Consider the following 12,397-nt stretch of genomic DNA (forward strand, 5'->3'; position numbering starts at 1 on the left):
TCTATCGCAGCGCAAAAGAGGTGAATATACTCCTGTTTATTAAAATACTCTGACACAAAGGTGGGGTACCAGCTGCCTCATTCTACGTTCTTCATCACCTTAAAAAATTTTCGCAAATATTTTGGCACGTGAAGATAGTCGTCCTTTTATATGCTGAGAGGGGAGACAGTGCAGTGGGGAAGAGACATGGGTTGTGGTATATAAAGAGTGAATGATACCAGGGCAGTGTCTGACAAAGAGATACACAGTGGCAGTGGAACATGGTTGACAGCTGTCGCATGCGTACCGTTATCGGATTCATTTTTCACATCCGACGTTAAGGACCGAGAGAGGGCGGTGCCTCAGAAAACAATGAAGCGCTGGTCGGTCGACATTGCCAACCACACAAAACTGTTTTCGTGACCATAGGCGCCATTTGAGGACGATATTATGGAAATGGAAGAGGATGTAGATGAAGATGAAATAGCAGATATGATACTGCGCGAAGAGTTTGACAGACAGATCTAAGTCAAAACAAGACCGCGGGAGTCGACAACATTCCATTAGAACTACTGACAGCCTTGGGAGAGCCATACCTAACAAAATTCTACCATCTAGTGAGCAAGATGTATGAGACAGGCGAAATACCCTCAAACTTCAAGAAGAATATAATAATCCCAATCTCAAAGAAATCAGGTGTTGACAGACGTAAACATTACCGAACTATCAGTTTAATAAGTCACGGCTGCAAAATACTAACACGAATTCTGTACAGACGAATGGAAAATCTGATAAAAGCCGACCTCGGGAAAGATCAGTTAGGATTCCGTAGAAATACTGCAACACTTGAGGCAATACTGGTCCTACGACTTATCTGAGAAGAAAGATTAAGGAAAGGCAAATCTACGTTTCTAGCGTTTGTAGACTTAGAGAAAGCTGTTGACAATGTTGACTGGAATACTCTCTTTCAAATTCTGAAGGTGGCAGGGGTAAAATACACGGAGCGAAAGGCTGTTTACAACTTGAACAGAAACCAGATGGCAGTTGTAGGAGTCGAGGGGCAGGAAAGGGAAGCAGTGGTTGGGAAGGGAGTGAGACAGGGTTGTAGCCTATCCCCGATGTTATTCAATCTGTATATTGAGCAAGCAGTAAAGGAAACAAAAGAAAAATTCGGAGTAGGTATTAAAATCCATGGAGAAGAAATAAAAACTTTAATGTTCGCCGATGACATTGTAACTCTATCAGAGTTCCAAGGGAAGGGCAGTTGAACGGAATGGACAGTGTCTTGAAAGGAGGATATAAGATGAACATCAACAAAATCAAAACGAGGATAATGGAATGTAGTCGAGTTAACTCGGGTGATGCTGAGGGAATTAGGTTAGGAAATGAGACACTTAAAGTGGTATAGGAGTTTTGCTATTTTGGGAGCAAAATAACTGATGATGGTCGAAGTAGAGAGGATATAAAACGTAGACTGGCAATGGCAAGGAGAGCATTTCTGAAGAAGAGAAATTTGTTAACATCGAGTATAGATTTAAGTGTCAGGAAGTCGTTTCTGAAAGTATTTGTATGGAGTTTAGCCACGTATGGAAGTGAAACATGGACAATAAATAGTTTGGACAAGAAGAGAATAGAAGCTTTCGATATGTGGTGCTACAGAAGAATGCTGAAGATTAGATGGGTAGATCACATAAGTAATGAGGAAGTACTGAATTGAATTGGGGAGAAGAGGAGTTTGTGGCACAACTTGACTAGAAGAAGGGATAGGTTGGTAGGGCATGTTCTGAGGCATCAAGGGCTCACCAGTTTAGTGTTGGAGGGCAGCGTGGAGGGTAAAAATCGTAGAGGGAGACCGAGCGATGAATACACTAAGCAGATTCAGAAGGATGTAGGTTGCAGTAGGTACTGGGAGACGAAGAGGCTTGCACAGGATAGAGTAGCATAGAGAGCTGTATCAAACCCGTCTCAGGACTGAAGACCAGAACAACAGGCGTCATTTACGTGTGACAGTATGTATCAACAACGTGTGGGCGGCAGCAGAGAGAGAGGGAGTGGTGGTAGCAGCTAGCCAGCCCACTGGCCGGGGTGTCCCCCTCTGAGGCGCGCAGCTCCTCCGCGAGGCTGACCTTGCATTGCGCCTGCGTCGCGCCCGCGGCGGCGGCGGCGGCGGCGGCGTTTATCTGTCCGGGCGCTGGGTCCCCTTAGTAGTACGCACGCCGCCGGCTCCGGCGCTGCCTCGCCCTGATAACGCCGCGTGTGTCCGGCGCTGCAGTCGCCTTCGATTCGTCCGATACGCTGCACGCGTTTCGCCTCTCGGGTGTGACAGCAAGCAGCGAAAGTGGCATCGCCGGGAGAGTCAGCGTGGAGGTCGCGCTTTGCAAGTGGTGATGGTGGACGGTATTGAGTGATTTTCGGGGTGAGCTATTGTGATTAACTAGTGCGACGAGATATTCGCGGAACAGTGTCATCCGAGGTAGGGGCTAGTAGGCAGTGAAGATGCCGGGCCCGACGGAGACGTCGACGACGAACACGACGACGACGACGATGACGGCGACGGCGCTGAGTGCGAGCGCGGCCAACAGCCCGGCGGCCAGCAAGCGGCCCGCGCGGCGCGCCAACTCGGTGCGCTTCAGCTCGGCGGCCGGCGTGGCGCCTTCGCCGGGGGCAGCGGCGGGCGCCGGCAGGCCAGTGTGCCGCGCGCTCTCGATGAGGCAGGAGCGCGAGCGCGACAGGGACCGCGCCGGCTCGCCGTGCGCGCGCCGCGGCCGCGCCGCCTCCGCCGCCCCCGGCCTGGCCAACGGCGGGCCGTCGCCGCGCCGCGCCGCCCCCGGCGCGGCCAACGGAGCGCCCTCGCCGCGCCGCGCCGCCGCCCCCGCGGTCAACGGGTCGCCCTCGCCGCGACGCACTACCCCTGCCAAGGGGATCGATACCCCAACGCGCACGCGCACCCCCACAAGGTGAGCCCGCCAGCAGCTGACTTTTCCCGCCAAATCTCTGGCACGCGCTGCTCCTCTGCCGTGATACCGACGCAAAGACTCCGAGACGAATATTCGATATGAGTCGACGGCTTTGGCCCCATGACGTTGTGTTACTGGCTACTGTCGCGTCACCTTTTCGTGTTTTCAACCACAGTTTTGTTATTAGCTGACGAGCCAACGTATTTGAAAGCAATATATAAATAAAACTGGTTGTGGTGACACACTGACCTGCAGCTTCGCCCGAGGTATATGTTAGGTTGGAAGGTAATTATATGGTTGTGAGTTAGCAAAACCAACGAATGTGATAGTAACAAAACCCTGATTATAGTGACAGGCCGGCCGGAGTGGCCGTGCGATTCTAGGCGCTTCATTCTGGAACCTTATGACCGCTACTGTCGCGGGTTCGAATCCTGCCTCGGGCATGGATGTGTGTGATGTCCTTAGGTTACTCAGGTTTAATTAGTTCAAATTTCTAGGCGACTGATGACCTCAGAAGTTAAGTCGCATAGCGCTCAGAGCCATTTGAACCATTTTGTAGTGACAGATTTCTCTGTATCTTCAACATTTCGCGGCCCTGTTAGCAACTGTATAAATATTAATTTTAATTTTAATAATGAACAGCCTCAGTTGCACCGTTTACCTAGAAATTTACCTAGCTTTCAGTCGGGATAACCCAACCTTCTTCAGAATAACAGTATCTATCGTTTGTTCATAGTGGACATCAAGCTAAAACTACAAATTCATAAATTATCGTCAGAATGTAAAATTTATCTGGCATTGTGGCCGAGGCAGTGCCAGATAAATTTTACATTCTGATGATAATTTATGAATTTGTAGTTTTAGCTTGACGATGTCCACTATGGACAAACGATAGATACTGTTATTCTGAAGGTTGGATTATCCCGACTGAAACCTATGTAAATTTCTTGGTAAACGCTGCAACTGAGACTGTTGACAATTAAAATTAAGATTTCTCTGTACCTTACTGCGTTTGAAAAAAAATCGCCAATAACATCACGTTATAGTCGCCATATTGTTTACGAGGTTTATCGCATGTGTCCTATGTCACTGGCCAAAGTCGGCGATTCGTACCGTACATTCCTCTGCATCAACCACCGCTCTATTTGCTCCATGCAGTTTCTTTTGAGCTTAATTCCAGGTTGTAGCTTGTAATAAAATGGTGCATCAAACACGGTGATACTGCTGTCCCGTTTAAACAGTCACGTAGCTACGGCCACTATTATTTCTATTAGTTTTCTTAGACAAACGTTGTGATGACTTAGTGATCCGTGCTCATATATGCTCCGTTATCGGACGAGAACTTCCTCGCTCTCGTTCATTTTGACTCAAAAATTTATTTCTTGTCTATACGCGTTTATACTGTTCAATCGTTGTAAACATCTCTCACAATGTTTCTTGGCCGATTGCTGTGTCAGAATACGCTAGGATTAAACATATTATCGAGGCTCGTACGACACGATTCATGAAGGGTTTACATGTTTCGTAAGAAGACTGCTATATTATTCTGTTTTATTGTGCAGAATTTTGGGGTAACAGACCTATATCCTTTTCAGAGGTCTAGGTTAGGTTGAAAGGTAACAGACCGTAAGCCAACGAATATGCACATTATGTTGTTACATTTACGTCTACGGTCGAAGCCCCCTTTTCTCCGCTGGGATCAGGTATTTTTAATTTCGATCCAACAACCCCGAACTACCAGCTACAAGTAGTTTGTTTTGAGAATAACTATAGGTTGCAAACAGGCGTACTGAACAATGAGACACCGCTTGTCCATTTTGATTACTGGCGTAACCATACGTATTATCATTGTTATCATCATCATCATCATTATTATTATAATTATTTTTACTATGTTTAAAGAAGGTCGTAGTGAAATACCGACCCCTGGCGTAAAGTTAGTGTACTGAAGCCAACGGATGTGTCACGAAAACAAGCTGCTGCTCTTCCAAATGAAGGCTTTAAGTTTGATCAGAAGCTTTGCCAGAGGTTTAGCATGTGTTCGAGGGTTACAGTTCATCCCTCAAGTGGCATCTTTTACTTTCCGTTGTTAGTGTTCTTACCGCGAACAGTAAAAAGTTATACCCAAGAGCGGCATATGCCACTTACAGAATTTATAGAGGCTGTGTCCACGTGTTACAACAATTAATGGCATCAGTTTAGTTGTGCATTGACGAAGCCAACCAAAGTGTCAGTTTTATATACATGATGATTCTGAACTACACAGACAGAAGTTCGGAGTTTGTTCAGGGATATTTACTGAGTATAAAATTTCATGTGTCATTCACTTTCCATTACAGTAATCTCTGTGACGTGCATAAGGACTTTAGTTGCTCAATATTTGCCCGATATAGAAAGCTCCGTGAATTTTAAATGTAGATTTTAACGCTAACTGCGTGACCGCAACTGCTCTGTAAAAGTTTCTGTACGAAGTAGCTGAGTTGTTATACGGCCTGGCAGCCCTTATCGTAACGCCGGCACGTATGTGAAACGACAAAAAAATTTTCTTATGCACAGATTTTCCTTTTTGGCAACATAGGTGTAGGCATGCATTTTTTCTATGACTAATCTTATGTCATGTCATGCAGTTCGTAAAAATTGGTTGTTTTGGGGTCTCAGTAGTTAAACTTCTTCACTAATTTTCTTGGATTATGTTTAGAGCTTGGTGTTCTCCTATTCTGTGTTTACGTCGTACACCTGTCATTCTTTACCGCTGTTCTTACTCGTTAGTGGACTTACTATATATTTCGGCGAAGATATTCAAATAATCTCATTAACTTTGAGCAAAAGTTAGAACAGAGTCTTAGTATGCTGTTTTACAAATAACGTTACGCCGCGACAGAACTGGCCAGAATTAGTTATTTCAAAGTCTATGACAGGTAAATTTACTTCAGGCTTTCTAAAGTGGTGAAAATTACAATGTTTTGTATCATGAGCCTTAGCCAACCGTCGATGTTGGCCTTATTCTGCCCTTCACAGTTAATCTTGTACATCGCGTATAATGTTTCATTGTTACGGTTTAGCCGCTGTCCGTAATTAACATTTAGCAGCTATTGCCAGTTGCATAAAAATATATATAAGCTGCCACGTTACGTCAACGAAACCGGATATTTTCGCAAAGTTGCTTTCGCTCTAGAATATTGTGCGGGGAATACCTGGAGAACATACATGTATTTACGAAACATCGTCTTTATATAAGTGTATCCCTCGAAATGCTGAACTCATTGAGTGGCTTGATATGCACCAATGATTTACTGTTTTTGTCGAATTTGTGTATCAATATTTTTGCCGATTGAATTTCTTTCTGCGCCTCGTATCCCTATTTTCAGAAAATATGCCATGCGAATACTTATTTCAATTTTGTCATGAACATTCACTGCGTTTTCCTGTCATCCTTACCAACTGTGAAACGTCGCCGGGAAAGTGTAACATAGATACAAACAGGTGGCTATTTTGAGATGAGAATTTGTGCGTGTAGTCACCGACTGCTCTTTACGGTATATTACACAACAAAAGATGTGCGCTAGTCATGTTTACATTGATTCAGAACCGCAAGAGAGTGTATGTTTAAAGGTATATTTGTATTTTTTGCGTTGCTGTTTTCCACTTTTATTGTTTTTGGTTTCTTACCCAAATAAAATAATCGGGACGGAATATTTGCTTAGAGTAACTTAATGCGTGCCTTACGTGTGCCTTTATTCTCTATAATTTTCTATCAGTTGTTCTTTATGTTTAGTAGTGAAGTGGTGCTATTTTTAAGCCATATACTCTTTTTGTTCCTGAGCAAGTTAGTTCCTGTCCCTTTAAACTCGCGCGCTGTTGTGGTTCGACCTTCGCTACTCTGTCACGCTTCGAAGTCAGCTGTTCTTGCGTCGCTCGCTAACCACGCCTGAACTCATTACGACATTTCACTTATCGTGTCGAGGTAGTCATCATGTTTGTCGCTCAGTAAACATGCTACATTCGCAATCACTTGTTCATCAGCTACGCTCCGCTCATAGGACACTTTCACTCTCGTTGTCTGTTCACTGCTATATTTTCCACGTAAAGTTGCATAGATCTCAGAACGTAAACATCGTAACATTTATTTATTTACCCAGTTACGTGGAAACATACGAGCCGAAGCTACTCCGTCATCAAAGGAGTCAGTACATAATTTACAAAATCTGATTAGAAAATTTGTACACAAAACAATTAACGAATTAATAAAATTTTGCGGAAGTATACGAATAAATAACACATTTCAGAGAAATATTCTCTACCACCACGATGAACTCACGTAAAGAATAGCAGACATTTAAACTTGGATCTGAATACTTGGCATTTATCACTCAATTTTTGTTCAGTTTTACTGGAAGCCTATATAAAATGAAAGCCGCTTAATAGTTCACACCATCCAGTATAGCGCTTGGGAAAGTGTTGTCCAAGTACATGTCGTTTTTCGGTCTAGTATTCTAGTCTAGTATTACAGTTCCGTCGGAGTGAGTCTATACTGTCAACAAATAATCTCATGATGGTATATGTATGGGAATGATAGAATTCAGAGGCATCTGAACAACATCCTACACGAAGTTCGCGAACTGGTGCTGCAGATCAATCTGACAATCCTTTCCTGGGCAATGAGTAATCTTGGTGAGTGCACAGAATTGCTCCAGAATAACTATAACAGCATGCGAGGTAATGTAGCGACATAAAGGTAATTGAACAAGCCTTCGCGTTTCAGTGTCAGAGACAATGAGTCTCTTCTTTCAGTGAAGACAGCAGCATTCAGTTTCCGCACAAGATCTTGAAAGTGATACATTCAGGAAAGTCTTCCACCTACCTTCAGTCCAAAGAATGTTAAGTTGTCCACATCACTGACTAGTCACCACAGGTCAATAAAATTTTCAGTTTACAGGAGATCCGTTTCAGAAACTGTATGCACTGCGTTTTGTAGTCGTTAAGCATTAACCAGTTATCTGAAAGATACGTGCTGATGCTACTGTCTATCGTGCAAGCTACATAATTTATATTACGTTCAAAGTCTTTCACAATAACATTTCTCGTCTGTAAGGAAAAATAGTTCAGTCATTTGTCATACTTGGTAGCATTTTATCCACAGATATCAGGAAAAGCGAACCCAGAATAGAAACTTGTGACACTCTCTCTCTCTCTCTCTCTCTCTCTCTCTCTCTCTCTCTCTCTCTCCCCCTCTCCCTCCCTCCCTCCCTCCCCCCCCCCCAACTACCCCACTTTACACGACTCAATCAGATTTTAACAGCTTCCCAGTTTGTTGCCACTGACCGTCTGCTAGCTACTTTCCAGAGACGAAGTGAACCAGACTACGAATACTTAGTAAGCTTGTGAATTACACTGCAGGTTAGTTACACAAGGAGAGAAAGGAAGCTCGACAGAGTCCATTTTTTCCCTATGTTCCCATGTTGCATCGTTCATTATATATACCGAGCATCAAAAGCAAGTAGTGGAAAATGCAACGTATTACGTCGTCTCGTATGACAAATGATTGTTTCGTACCAGAGGACCGGATGCTGCTCACTGAAATACCTGCGTCTTGTCTGTGCGGTGGCGGCTATTGATTACCGTGACCGTAACATTGCGCGAGATTGCATCTGTCAAGGGCGTACTTCCGACGCGAATCTTTGCCCGGAATAACGAGTGTCTGTTTTCAGTTTGGACTGAAGTATATCGTGTTTACTTTCCAGTGTGTCACAGTCAGCGAAAGCGGTAGGAATACATTCGAGGCAACACGTCAAGCCGGGATTGAGGCAAGGTTTAACGCGAAACGCGTACGACGTAAAAATTCTGCCAATAACCGGTATGAGGCGGCACAGTTGTAAAACTAAGGACTCGCATTCGGGAGGACGGTGGTTCAGATTCCCATCTGCCATGAAGATTCAGGTTTTCCGTAATTTCTTTATGTCGCTTAAGGGAAAAGACGGGACTTCTTGAATCATCAGTCTAGGTTTGATGCGGCCCGCCACGAAATCCTCTCCTGTATCAACCTCCTCATCTCAGAGTAGCACTTGCGATCTACGACCCCTAGTATTTGCTGGATGTATTCCAATCTCTGTCTTCCTCCACAGTTTTTACCTTCTATAGCTCCCTCTGGTACCTGGAAGTTACTCCCTGATGTCATAACAGATCCTATCACCTTTTCCCTTCTTCTTATCAGTGTTTTCCCTATATTCCTTTCCTAGCCGATTTTGCTAGGAACCCCCTCATCCCTTACCTTATCAGTCTACCTAATTTTCAACTTTCTTCTGTAGCACCACATCTCAAATGCTTAGATTGTCTTCTGTTCCGGTTTTCCCATTGTGCACGTCTCACTACCATATAACGCTGTGCTGCAAACGTACATGCTCAGCAATTTCTTCCTTAAATTAAGGCGTGTGTTTGTTGATATTAGTAGATTTCTCTTGGCCGGGAATGCCATTTGTGCCAGAGGAAGGCTGCTTTTGATGTCCTCCCTGCTCCGTTCATCGTGGTTTATCCACTTTGTGATCACCAATTCTGATAAGTTTCTCACTGTCCTCACTTCTGCTACTTCTCATTACTTTCGTCTTTCTTCGAGCTACTTTCAATCCGTATTATGTCCTCATTAGACTGTTCATTCCATTTAGCAGATCCTATAATTCATCACTTTCACTGTGGATAGCAGTGTCATCAGCGAATCTTACCATGGATATCCCTTCACCCTTGAATTTTAATTCCACTCTTGAAACACTCTTTTATCTCTGTTATTGTTTTTTCGATGGATAGTTTGAACACCCTTTTTAATACGAGCATTTCGTATTATGTCTTCCACTCTTATTGCTCCGTCTTGGTTCTTGTACGTATTGTATGTTACCCGCCTTTCCCTGTAGCTTACCCCTATTTTTCTCAGAATTTGCAGCGTTTTACATTGTCGAACGGTTTTTTCAAGATGACAAATTCTCTGAACTTGTCTTGATTTTTCTTTAGTATTACTTCCATTATCAACTGCAACGTCAGAATTGCCTCTGGTGACATTACCTTTCCTAAAGCTAAAGCGATAGTCATTTAACTGATCCTTAATTTTCTTTTCCATTCTTCTGTAAATTAGTCTTGCGAGAAACATGGATGCATGAGCTCCTAAGCTGACTTCTCGCACCTGTCACCACCTGCAATCTTCGGAATTGTATGGGCTGGTATATCGCCCGCCAGACTCTTACAGTGGTCAGCCAGAATATTATAACCATTTACATAAGTCACCTAATGTCCATCTCTATCACGAATAACAGCGGCAACGCGTCGTGGCATTGAAGCAGTGAGGCCTAGGTAGGTTGCTGCAGGGAGTTGGCACCATATCTGCACACTCGAGTCGCTTAATTCCTGAAATTTCGGGGTGGGAGGCGATGAGCTTTGACGACACGTTCAATCATATCTCAGATGTGCTCGGTCGCGTTCAGATTTGGCGAGTTGGAGAGCCCAGCACATCAACTGCAACTTGCCACTGTGTTCCTCGAACCACTGCACCACACTCCTGGCCTTGTGACATAGCACGTTATCTTATTGAAAAATGCCACTGCTGTCTGGAAGAGGTGTGCATGGACTAAAACCAGTGTACGATACTCCTTGGCTCCCCTATTCACGTGTATGCCCATGTGGATGTTCCCCAGAGTATAAAGGAGCCGCCGCCAGCTTGTCTCCGTTCCGCAGTGCAGGTTTCAAGGAGCTGTTGCCCTGGAAGACGACGGATTTGCGGGCTCTGATCGGCCTACAGAAGAAGGTATCGGGATTTATCAGACCATGCAGCGCTCTGTCACTGTTCCAACGTCCGGTGCCGATGGTCATGTGTCCGTTTCAGTCGTAGTTGCCGATTACGTGGTGTTAACATTTGTACATGCAAGTACTGGCGGCTGGGGAGGCTCATCGTTAGGAGCGTTCGGTGCACTGTGTGTTCACACACACTTGTGCTCTGCCTAGCATTACAGTCTGATGTTAGTTTCGCTACAACTCGTCGCCTGTCCCGTTTTACCAGTCCGCCCAGCCAACGACGTCCGAGGGATGGCCACCAAGCCCCACAACGTCTGGACGTGGTTTCACCTTGGTGTCGCCACGTTTTGAAGACATTCTCCGTGGCAATCCTCGAACACCCGACAAGTCGTGGAGTACCCGAAATGCTCGTGCCGAGCCTCCGGGCCATCACAATCTGGCCTCGGTCAAATAGATCGCGCACTTTCCCTATTCTACACATGGAGAGCACCGTAACGGACATTACATGCACCATGAGCGTGTCTGACTAGCAGTAATTGCTATCGATAAGTCTGTGGCCCTGGCTGATTAGTGTATATTCAACACACCAACTTGGATAGTCGTTTCGTTGCCACTTCCCCAGATAATTTCAGAAATTCTGATGGAATTTTATCTATTCCTTCTGCTTTATTTGATCTTCAGTTTTCCAAAGCTCTTTTAAAGTCTGTTTCTAATATTGAATCCCCTGTTTCTTCTGTATCGACTCCAGTTTCTTCTTCTATCACGTCATCAGACAAGTCTTCTCATAGAGGCCTTCAATGTACTCTTTCCACCTATCTGCTCTCTCCTCTGCATTTAACTGCGCCATTTCAATTGCACCGTAATGTTACCACCCTTGCTCTTAATTTCATCGAAGGCAGTTTTGACTTTTGTATATGCTAAGTGAGTCCTTCCGACAATCATTTCTTTTCGATTTTTTCACATTTTTCATGCAGCCATTTCGCCTTAGCTTCCCAGCGCTTTCCATTTATTTTTATTCCTAAGTGACTTGTAATTCTGTATTCCTGAATATCCCTGAACGTTTTTGTACTTTCTTCTTTTATCGATCAACTGAAGTATTTGTTCTGTTATCAGTAGTTTCTTCGCAGTTACCTTCTTTATACTTGTGTTTCTCTTTCCAGCGTCTGTGATTGCCCTTTTTAGAGATGTCCATTACTCTTCAACTGAACTGCCTACCTGGGACTGCACGACAGATTTCCTTCCACAGTCCGAGCGTGTGCTCCATCTCTAATGACGTCGTCATTGACATGACGCTAAACCAATCATATATTAAAGTTTCTTACCGTTCCAGTTACGGTGCATGCGAACTGTAATACAAACCTGACTGAAGTACATACCGCTGATTGAGCCGTTATAAGTTTATACACATGAATCTCAATGTATCGACTTTGGGGGGAGGGGGAGGGAGGAAAACATTCGTGTCATTCACCCAGAAAATCGTTTATAAATATTAGGGGTCTGTTAGTGTCAAAAAGCCTGTGATCAATCAGTTCAAACTGCTTCCTGTCTTTTTCATCAGTCTTCTGACATGTTTGATACGGCCTGTCACGAATGTCTCTCTTGCGCCAACCTCTTCATCTTAGAGCAGCTCTTGCACACAACATCCTCAGTTGTTTGTCTTCCTCTACAGCCCCCAAGTACCGTCGAAA

At 44.4% G+C, this 12,397-nt stretch overlaps 1 protein-coding gene across 2 annotated transcripts in view; it reads left to right on the forward strand.

The window, feature by feature from the left end:
* Positions 1-12,397, forward strand: part of LOC126466320 (uncharacterized) — a 597,202-nt gene that overhangs the window by 161,627 nt on the left and 423,178 nt on the right. Inside the window, exon 1 of one of the 2 annotated variants that reach the window (XM_050096376.1) lies at positions 2,812-2,936. The exons of the other annotated variant lie outside the window; for it this stretch is intronic. The gene's annotated coding sequence lies outside the window, so the exon portion shown is untranslated. Of the gene's footprint in view, positions 1-2,811; positions 2,937-12,397 lie in introns of those variants that run through there. 2 annotated transcript variants of the gene reach the window in all.

Source organism: Schistocerca serialis, chromosome 1, assembly GCF_023864345.2.
Source record: "Schistocerca serialis cubense isolate TAMUIC-IGC-003099 chromosome 1, iqSchSeri2.2, whole genome shotgun sequence".
Classification (NCBI taxonomy): Eukaryota; Metazoa; Arthropoda; class Insecta; order Orthoptera; family Acrididae; genus Schistocerca; species Schistocerca serialis.